Source organism: Mustela nivalis (assembly GCF_964662115.1).
Source record: "Mustela nivalis genome assembly, chromosome: 7".
NCBI lineage: Eukaryota > Metazoa > Chordata > Mammalia > Carnivora > Mustelidae > Mustela > Mustela nivalis.
The window spans coordinates 129974155-129985480 of NC_139026.1; the positions used below are offsets into that span (position 1 = coordinate 129974155).

The following is an 11326-nucleotide window of genomic DNA, read 5'->3' on the forward strand; positions in this document are numbered from 1 at the left end:
CAACACCAGAACTTCTTCAGAGCGATCAGTGAGCAGTACTGTCACGGAGAGCATCATTTTTAAACATCAGCCCAGTTTTCCTCTTTGCTTTGACCTTTAGGAAACTCATACCTAAATGGAGACCCCTCTGATCAATCACGGGGGCCCTTCAGTGATACAATTCACTGTAATATGCTTATGCCAGCTTAATTATAATATTCTGGGTCTAGATCAGAGGTCAGAAATGACAGCTCATGGCAGAACCAGCCTGCTTCCTGTTTTTTGTTCAGCGAATGCCCTGGTCCACTGGACTATTTTCTGTGTCTGCTGTGGTGACACGGCAGCAAGAACTGATAGTTGAGGCAGAAACTGTGTGGGCGGAAAAGCCAAAAGTCTGTCCAATCTGGCCCTTTGCAGAAAGTCTGTACCCCCTTGCACTAAACGTACTTTCTTCCAACCTTGCTCTCTTGATTTTTACCCCATGGTGTGTTTTGTAAGCTGCCTCAAATCCATTTTGGAATAAAGCAGGTTGGAAACAATCTGACATTAAAGGCCATCCAATTCACTGTAGTTCTCAACACACCAGACACACACACACACACACACACACACACACACACACGACTGTCTTGTCTGCAGGATATTGAAACCACCGTCCCCAGTATTTGCAGGGATATTCTACCCTAATGCACACAGTTAACGGGCAGAGCAAAAGGAATTATCACATTTCCCTATCCTAGATCTCTGTCCGGGATCTTAAGGAGTCCACTCTCCTAGACCTCAGGAAAGTTGTTCCTCTCCTTAAGAGCTTTACTGCGCTCCTCCAATCAGTTTTCAGTGGGTCCCACTAGAAGCGGAGGGAAGAATTCCCTGGGAAAGAGGAGGAAGGCATGCCACGGAGGCAAAGAAAGGCTGGAAGAGCTGGAAGCCGCTGTGATCCTTCCCACTCAGCACCAGGCTTGACATGGAAATTGGATCATGATGATGACAATTATGAAAAATAAAAACCTTAATGTTTTTGCATAATTAAATCCACATGTAGATTATAATGACTGCTATGAGCTTAATGCCCAGACTTATTTCTCTTCCAAAAAAGTGAAAAATCAGTCAGGCTAGAACTTAGTAACGCTCTTGAGTCTCACTTAATAAAGCGCAAAACATCTGATTTTCAAGGTATTTGATGTTCAGTTCCCTCTAGCTGAAAGTGGTTTTATTTTCCGCTCCACGCAGGGTATTTCTGGGGCGCCTTTCATCAGAAGCAAGCAATTCAAGAGTGTGTGTTTATTTTGTAGAAGATTTACATGTTTTCCCAAATCAAGTTTTAATGAACAAAGCACGGTATGGTTTTATCCAGCAAAATCCTGAAAATGCACATTGGTCATTAAAGTGTAAACCAGCATCTTACTGAAGTTGCACAATCATGTTCTTATCCGAGGTCTCTCACACTGTATGCTGTCCATGCAAAAGACTGCATTGAGGAAGAAAATGTATGGGTCAGGGTAAATTAAACATCAGGCCCTTGAGAAATTTACTGCAATTTATTGAGAAAGTAACTTTAGGGACGTCTCTTTGGGAGAACTGTTCAAGCCTTAAGTGACTGCAGTGTTACTCTTAATCTTTTTTTTTTTTTTTTTTAAGATTTATTTATTTGACAGAGAGAAATCACAAGTAGACAGAGAGGCAGCCAGAGAGAGAGAGAGAAGCAAGCTCCCTGCTGAGCAGAGAGCTCGATGCGGGACCCGATCCCAGGACCCTGAGATCATGACCTGAGCCGAAGGCAGCGGCTTAATCCACTGAGCCACCCAGGCGCCCCGTGTTACTCTTAATCTTACAGTAAATACTGTCTTTATCATTTCTTTTTAAAATTCCATGTGCCTAGTCTTTTAAAAAGGGAACTTTCCTCTACTCACCTAAAAAGGGAATCAATGCTTTACATTTTTCTGACGAAATCCTAAGAAAAACTATGAAGGTATCTATGTCGTGATAGAAAGGCACATCAGCATCAAACGTAAAACTGTACATTGACAGCATCGGAAAGACATATTGCCTCATCTTGTTTCTTTAGAACATAAGAGAATTTGAATCACTGACATTCTTGGCTGTTTTTCCACCCACACAGGGAAACCAGGAGGAATGCAGGAATCAAAGAGCTGCATTCCCCAATGCCACAAAGTACTCACACTTGGCAATTGGGAAAGAATCCGGTCATCATTTTTTAAGTGATCACCAAGCAGCGAGGAGCTCAGGCCGAGTGCACACATATCTCCACAGTCCCTTCCCGCCCTGCGTCCATAGCGTCAACAACAGAGCTTGCTGCAGGGAAAAAAAAAAAAAATCCAAATTTCTGTGTCCCAAGGGGAGGCATTCATTCATTCCTCAGCAGCACCCGTTCTGACATCCTAAGGAAGACAAGAGCCTTTTACTGGGGAAGGACTTTGACATCCCCTTAAATGGCGTCTGCATCTAGTCCAACAGAGTTGGGCGTGGAAGTGTATTTATTGCAACCACAAGGATGTGCAAATTTATTTATAGTATAAACGGTGCTTTCCGCAAGTCCTAGCTGTCAACAACTTCTTATTTTTCCTGGAGTGCCTTAGGAGCCAAGCATGTTTTGTTTCTTGGGCTTGGTACCTGGAGAGCTAAAATAACACTCTCGTTAATGAGAAGACAATGGGACTAACTGCTGTTTTGCAGCTTTTCCACGGGCCATACCTTTTAATTGCTGAGTGCTGGCAACTTAACAGACTCTAATGAGTACATTGTTCCTCTTTTTTTTTTTTTTTTTTTTGCACACAGCCCCTTAAGCCCGTTAGGAACGGAGTGTGTTTTGTGTACGTACGGAGCAAAGACTCTTATTAAAAGCTGACGGAAGCATTTGGAGTGAGGAGTTTATTTTGACTGGTGAGGTATGTCTTGATAGTTTGCATTCAGATGCAAGAGGAAAAAGAGAGAAAGTGGATTAGCCCCAATCATCTGGGAGATGACATTTCTCACCGTGTTTGAAGTATTTTATGAATTAGAGAATGGGACTGATTTTGAAGCCTAAATTAATTTAATCTGTTTGCTTTTGTTTGCTGCCACAGCTGCTGCGACACACCCTACTTCTTTGAAAATCTTCGGCTTCAAGGGTCTGGGCGTGGAAGAGCGAGTGCAGCAGGCAGAGGGGTTGCTGGTGCCTTCCCCGGGTGGGGAAGGGAATCGGTTTTCAATTTCCCCCGGTGGACGTCTGGCATTCTCCGATAGGGTTTTGTCTCAGACTTCAAGCTCCACGCTCTCACACTTGCCCATCGTGCTTTTTATTAAAGGAGAAGTTGCCTGCCGAAGCCAACATAAGGGAAAGAAAGGAAATCATTATCCCAACCCCATTCCTCCTAGCACATTTTCATTAGGGAAAAAACCTTCAGGGTGAAGATGAAAGAGGCAGAAAGGTCCCATTGGTCATGGCCCATTAACGGTGACTGACACCTACTTTGCCACAAATTCGGCACTTCCCATAGCGACTCCATTTGTGTTTAGAATCCGGTCTTCTTTGGGGTTGTAGAGGGCAGGACGTTCCAGAGCTCCGTGACAGCCATGCTTGCATGTCCCCTTATTCTCATTAAATCCATTTGGAATGCTCGGGACTGCATTCCCCCAGCAGGACAGACGGAACGGATCTTTACAGTAATCCTGGCTGACTGTCCACAGGTCAGTTCGAAAATTCTCGGTTACTTGAGAGGAGATTAGGTCAACCTGGTTCATTTCAGTATCAGTCGAGGACCAGATCGTGTTGGCTTTTCACAGGTGGACCCACCCATGAGCATTGGGGCTACTTCAAAGTGAAGGGAGAGAAAGCGACGTTTGCCCATCACGGGGCTTTATTCAGGGCCTCGGACAACAGATTTCAGCCCCCACTAGTGTGGAAGAAAAACAGGCTCACTGACTTCAGAAAAGGAAGTACTTGCAACAATCAAGAAGAGGCAAGGAGTATCCAAGGACTGTCCCAGCACCCGGGGCATGTGCTGCTGGCAGAACCTTGTTAGAGGAGCACATGGCATTTATGGATTCACTGCTACGAGGACCTTCAAGGTTGTAAGGTGGGAAAAAGAAAACCTGATGAATTATCTGATGAACAACTAATTTATCAGGGCATTTGCCTTGTATTGCAAGTCAAGCTGGACTTGTGTCCTAACATCAGCTACCTGAGGTGGCTGCGGGGACAAAGGCCCAGTATTTGCGTTCTCGCCGGGAGCAGCTGTTACAAGTGTCAGCTCTGTCCCTTCTAACCGGGACCAAAGTAAAACCAGGGCTTTAAGTGAGGTCGCAGATGGGACTCTCTCTTCAGAGCAAATTCCGTTCTTCCTCAGAAGCAGTGCCGCGTGGGAATAACAAACACAGTACCTCAGCAGGCTCCCTCTGAGAATCTTCTCTCTGCGTTGTGAAATACTGCCTAATGTTGGCTTTTTTTTTTTTTTTCTAATTACTGTTTACATCTTTGAGAAGAAATTATCATTTTCTAGAACTGATGCAGGGGACGGCATGACTCTGTTGGTTAAGTGCTGGACTCCTGACTTCGGCTCAGGTCATGATCTCAGCATCGTGAGATAGAGCCCTGCATCAGGCTCCACGCTCAGCACAGAGTCTGCTTGAGATTCTCTCTCCCCCTCTGCCCCTCCCCCACACCGGCGTGCTCTCTCTAAAGTAATAAATAAACTTCAAAATGGATGCAAACGTGTTGCCTGTATTTTGAGGTCAAGTCTGTCCTTTCCGAGAGACAGCATACATTTACCCTCTGCTCAGAGGATTTCAGAGCTTTTCTCCATAAGGCAACTGGTTCCAACAAGTTCATTGACTCACACACACTCCTCCACCTATCAAGTTCTTAATGGTGACCAGTAGCAGAACATGTGTCCCCGAAATATGACCATAGGAGCTCAAGACATGCCACCCCTAAGTTTCATCCATCAGGGAAAACTGACCCCTCTCAAAGAAGAGACTAGAAGTAGACACCACACCCAGACAAAAGAGTTCATCACTTTCTACCATAGAGTCGTCCTACCTTATTTGTAGTTTTGATAATCCCCCCATCACCCATAGGTCCACAAGTAGATGACAGTCACTAGTAGCCTAACATGTCATAGACCTCACTCATCTTATCACATGGGCCCCTTACAAGAAGGGGGAGTACAGTCCAATAAGTATATTGACAGACGCATTCCCATAACTTTGATTACAGTATATTGCTAGAACTGCTCTATTTTAGTATTTGTGGGTTTTTTATTTTATATGTTTATTTTAAGTAATCTCTACCCCCAACAGGCTTGAACTCAAAACTCTAAGATCAAGAGTCACAGTAATTTTATATTTTGTTATCATTAATCTCTTACTGTGTCTCATTTGTAAATTAAATTTATCATAGGTATGTGTGTATAGGAAAAAACACATTAAAAATTTTTTAAAAATTTTTACCTAAAAAAAAAAATTTTTTTTTTTACCTGTGTAAATTTGAAGATCTAATCGGCGTTATTAAGCCAGCAATGAATCCGGCAGCATCCCAGCCAACAAGTGGAGGGGGAACTCCAAGGACTTGTACCAAATGGAAGGTGTTAATAGGAAGGAGAGTGGAGCAAGAAGTTACTAGCAAAGGAAAAGATTATTCCTGGCAAAGTTACCTTCCCTTAGGAGAAGGGCAATGGGACTTATCATACAGATGACCTCATCTTGCAGGAGTGGGGGGAGAGGGCAGAGAAGGCAAGGATAAAGAGGACCCCCGTGATAGATTACGTCATTGGTGCTGATCAGAAAATTCCAGACTGACTGACTTAAAACCCCACTCCTGGAAAGGGTGACACTGCGGCTAGAAAGGGCTGATTTGCCGTTTCTGAGGACAAGTAGCTCCACCTTGGACTTGTGGTTTTCTTTTTAACATTCCATCCGGGAGGTCTTGAAACATCCCCGCAGATACGAGGAAACTACTCTACCTCCCATCTATTCTATGGGCCCACTCATCTTCCCTGAAAATCATTCATTCTCCCCTAAGAGACCTACTACATCTCCCCTTCCTCTTCCCTATTAAGATGGTATTAAAGCCTGATTCTAAGCCACCTAAGGTAGTTACTCTTTTTCTGGTGGGCCCCTCTCCACACGTGAGATGTACATGTTAATAAACCCCTGGTGGTTTGGTTTTTTTCCTTGTTAATCTGTCTTTTATTACAGAGATCTCAGACAAAAACTCAGAAGGGTAGAGAAGAAGTGATTTCTCCTTCCCTACAATGGGCAGTTTTAGAAGAAGCCTGTATTTCAAAAATCAGATAGTTCCCCCCCCCCTTTTTTTTTAAGATTTTATTTATCTCAGAGAGGGAGGGCCCTCGTGCATGTGTGCATGTGTGCACCTGAGTGGGGGAGGGGCAGAAAGCAGGAGAATCTCAAGCAGACTCCCCCTGAGCTCAGAGCCCCAAGTCCAGTCGGGGCTTGATCCCAGGACCCTGAGATCATGACCGAGCCAAAATCAAGAGTTGGACACTTAACCAACTGCACCAAAATTAAGAATCAGACACTTAATCAACCAGGCACCCCCAAGATTAGACATTTTTATGCAATGAGGGGAAAAGAGCAAAAACACAAGAATGACAGAAAGAAGGAAAGACAACACGGTATACCCAGGGCACCTAGATGCTAAAAATAACCAGGAAGCTGATTCGAGGATGCTCGGGCCACGCCCTTCCCCTTTTGCCTCCCCATCCTTTCCCTCCATCTTTCCCCTTCAGCTCTTCCAAGGGACCACTGGAGCAGGTTCTCCCTTCCAATGGCGGCTGTGGCAAGTAACCAGACAGAGTGAATGTCCTTGGTAGGCTCAATCCTAACATGAGTCTAAGCCAGATGGCCTCACACGGTGCCACCAGCGGGCCCTGCCCCAGTGCCTTCTCACGGCCACCACCTAACCACCACATCACCACAGACTTCAGGCCCAGCTCCAGGGCGGTCAAAAGCCATCCGTTTTAGAAGAGGGATCCCTACAGCTTGCAGGTCTGTTTGCTGCCAGGCTTCGGGCCAGGAGCCACTTTCTCCGTGACGTGGAGGGCAAGGTCAAGGGGCTTGCATGGGCTAAGCAGTCATTTCATCGCCCAAGAACCACTCGCCAGCTTTCCACAGAGGAGACTCTGGACCCAAAGGGCTCCAAACTAGAAGTAATGTGGTTTGGATTCGGGTTTGGAAAGCTGTTCGTGCCCCGTGGACTTGGAAAGAGTCAGGGCCCCCGACTTTTCTGCACAGGCGCTTTGAGCCTGGAAAGCTTGAAAACAATTATAAATCTCCTTCAGCCAGGCGGCCTCCCTGTGAGATAGCAAAACAATCCCAAATCTGCAGAGAAGGCCCTGAGAGGTTAATGATCTTCCCCCAGCAATAGGGAAAACTCCCAAGGGAGCTCAGCAGGAATTCCAGGCTATTCTCCAGGCTCTGGCTCTGATTTTCATTTAAATCACACAGTCTCTCTGAACCTCTGTTTCCTCTTTGGGTAAAATGGGAACGATAATTCCTACATGACGTTAATTGCGAAGACACAGGGAAAGGATTACCTGAGAGCTTTGCATTGTCGGTGTTGTGGTGTTAATGTTACACCCCTCAACCCCTACCGTATCCTTCACACTGGGAATTCATTTTTGAGGTCACATCTTGTCTTTTTGGTAAGAAAATTATTTGCAGGCAACTGAAGGACAGCCCGAGCCAACACAAAATGAGAAACAATTCTTCTGGGGAATACTTTAATACTAAACTAGGAATTAAAACGCTCTGAATTAATACTTATCCAAGATTGTAACTGTTGTCAAAATACACATCTCCAGTCTCTTGGTGTGTGTTTGTGTGTTAAGAGTACCAAGTCATCAAAAAGAAAGAAAAAAAAAAAAACATGTATCCAAGTCATCAATTTTTGTGAGCACCTGCTCTGTGTGCAATGCCATACCAAACGTTGAGGCAAACAGGGAGAAATGTTAGGAAAAAATGATCTTAATTCAATTAATTTATGAACCCACTGTCAACATCATATAGTCTCTGTACGAGTGGGTCACTGGCAAGTGACAGAATCTCAGTGGAGACTGACTTGAGAATTATGTATTAGCTGCGTACCCCATGGAATAATGGAGAAGTTCACTGAAGGAGAAAGGGTACTCTCCAGAAAGAAGAGAAACCCACCGTGAGTTCACCATACCACCCAACTGATAACATCACCATCATCATTTCTATAAACCACACAAGGAGTTCAACGAAAACGGCATACAAAGAAGAAATGTTTTTAAAACTGATAAAATGATGATACTTGAATCTATATGAAATCAAAGCCAACAAGCCGTTCATACTACTTGGTCTTTCATAAGGGGCTACATACCCATGCTTCCGCTCAGCTTAATTCTAGAGACCTCGTACAATGAACAGACGGACAGGTGGAAAGCGCCCACAGCAATCCCACAGAGCTACTGGCTCTGCAGGGCTTCCCCCTCCCACACCCACCCCTGCCTTTGGGACCACAGCTCCCCCCTCTCCTGGCACTTACTGTGTCACAGATTCAGTATCTTTTCCTTATCTAGCTCTCCCTCCATTAGTAAGCCCTGAGGAACAGCAACTGAGTCTGCCCTGCTCACCTTTATGGGGTGTAGGACTCTGTGTCCAGTGGGGCTAGAGAAATGAGCAAAACAAAGCCCTTCTTTCCATGGAGTTTGCATTCCCATGCACGCAAACAGGCAAACATATTAGGTGTGAGAGGAGCTAAGAAGAAAGCAGAAAGACGGGACTGGGATTCCACAGCTTGGTGCTAGAGAAGCCCTGGGGAGGAGTCATTCCAGGGGGAGAACTGATGTCCAGAGGCAGGAGCCCACTTGGCCCATGGAAGGAGCAGTATTGGGTGGAAAAACTATCGTTATCTCCCATCTATCGAAGGTCCCATTTATCTTTCAAAAGTCATTTCTTCTCCCAAAAGTGCCCTCTTTGCCCTGCCCTGTCCCCTATTATGAAGGTATATAAACCCCCAAATCTAACAACTGCCTGGAGTCACATTTCTCTGTGAACTCCCATGGCTAAATAGGTAATTAAATCTTTTGTTCTCTTGCTGATCTGTTTTATGTCAATTTAATTTGCAGGCCCCAAGCACAAAATTTAAGAGGATAGAGGAAAAGTCTGTTTCTTCCTGACACTGCCTTCTCCTCTTCCACTTCTGGCCCATTTGTATTTAAGCTGAATATACGAAAACACAGGTGTTTCCGGAATTTGTAAACTGATGTGTTAAGGCATATAAATTCCTGGGGCGCCTGGGTGGCTCATTTGGTTAAGCGTCTGCCTTTCACTCAGGTCCTGATCCCAGGGTCCTGGGACCAAGCCCGCCCTTTCCCTCTGCCATTCTCCATACTTGTGCTCTTGCTCACGCTCCCTCTTTCAAATAAATAAATAAAAATCTTTAAAAATAATAAAGCATATGAAGTCCCACCCAAGAATCAATATATATAATATATATAATAATGTTTAGTTCCTCAAAAAATGTCTTGCATATAGTATAATTTTCTAAAATTTCAAAAGTCCATTCTCTGAGACGCTAACCTCAGAACTGTTGAATTTTACTCTGACTGTTCCTCTTTCCTTACAGAGAGGGGAAACAGGACCTTGCCAGTTCCAGCCATGGGGAGAGGGCAAAGGGACAGACCAGAGATGAATGACTCAAGGCTAGTGGGTCAATGGAGTGGTCTAAGATGGATTTTTTTTTCTTAGAATGAAGGTTCTTTAGTCCCATATCAACACATGGTCACTATCACCAGAAACAATCCTTGTAATAATGCTTATGCTTTCTTAAGAGAGTACTGAAACACTTCTCTAAAGATGTACTATATGGTCTAAGTTGGGAAACCAGATGGGTAGGAAACTCAAGAAAGGTTAAATACTTCACTGAGGTGCCTAGAAAGTCAGCTACTGCCACAGAAGTGGATCAGAGAAGGCAATTCATGGAGTCTGGTTCTGTGCTCGCTTCGGCAGCACATATACATTGAGTCTGGTTCCCATCAATCACTGACATATCATCTCGGTCGAAGCTATATTCTTAGTATCTCTGTAACCTGGCCGAGTAAAACGGTACACTCTCTTGGTCACACACTATTGACCTACTGGGCCCTTTGATGTCTTAATTATATCTGACTTGCCTAGATTTCAAGTTCAGTGGCCAGAACCCAGAGCCAGTTCCCCTGTGTTCCAAAGAACTCCGCAGCACAAATGCCAGGAACGCAGAGTGTCCCCGGAGAAGGGCTTCCCCACCAACTCATAAATGGAGGATTTCCCAGAGTGCTGTGCAGACCAAGAAATCGGATCTTTCTCCACCCCACCCCACCATCACCCTTTCCTATAAAAGTCTTATTTCTTATTTCTTTAATTAAGTTTCTAAAGGCTTTGTATTCATGCAGCCTTGCAGAAAATAGCCCAGAGCCCCACAATGGCCGCAGTAAACCCGAGAACTCAGCCACCCACCCGAGGGCCCCCACCCTCTCCCCTGCCCATTAAAATGTCGATGTTATTAAAGGCAACAATCAGGGAATCAAACCTCTACCTGAAGTGAAGGCATCTGGTTGAGTCCGTCTTGCCCTCTCTAGTCATTCCCTCACCCCACATGATGATCGAACCCTAGCTCACCCAACACTGGGGCAGTGGCTTTCTCTTTGCAGAAACAGGCTTCCTGTTGATCCCATGGCCCAGCCTCAGAGATCACCACCTCTTCAGTGGGATGCCAGGCCCCACGGAATAGCAGCTGGAACAAGCTATCCACATCAGCCCCCCAGACAGAGCACATGTACTTGCAAGGAGCACACTGCATTTCAAGGCACAACAGAGAGTTATCACAGGGAAATGATGGCCTTCTGAGCATCTCTGCTATTGCTAACTTGGTCTATTTTGGGCTCTCACTTCCAGAAAAGAGACATTAGCCCAATGCTCTATCAATGTTTTTCTACTCACTCAAGACCATGTAGACCTACCTTAATTTTCAGTATAATCTATGAGAATGGTCTGGAGGTAGCCGCAGTGTTCATCTCTTGAATCTAATCCACGATCCTGTCTTGCGTTTTTCTAATTTCCAAAGAACATTCTAGCTTATGAAGATTTTCTAATTTCCAAAGAACATTCTAGCTTCATGTACATTTCTTCATCAGGCCTTCAAGGCAGTGGAGGAATCTGGAACATCCGGGTTTTACGGGGGCTTTAGCGGCCGGTACAGCGTCCTCTACACCATGGCATGTGGCTGAAATGGGAGAGAACATTTAGAATCAGCCAAGTTTCATTCCAACAAACTTGCACAAAATGCACAGCTGCTTTTTTTTTTTTTTAAGATTTTATTTATTTG

General features: G+C 44.8%; 1 long non-coding RNA gene across 1 annotated transcript; it reads right to left on the minus strand.

Moving 5' to 3' along the window:
- Positions 1-1259: 1259 nt before the first annotated feature.
- Positions 1260-11078, minus strand: LOC309870076. Its single transcript, XR_014314476.1, has 3 exons — positions 10962-11078; positions 2160-2292; positions 1260-1447 (listed from the first exon to the last, which is right to left on the minus strand). It is a non-coding gene; the product is annotated as an uncharacterized lncRNA (long non-coding RNA).
- Between the last annotated feature and the right edge of the window lie 248 nt (positions 11079-11326).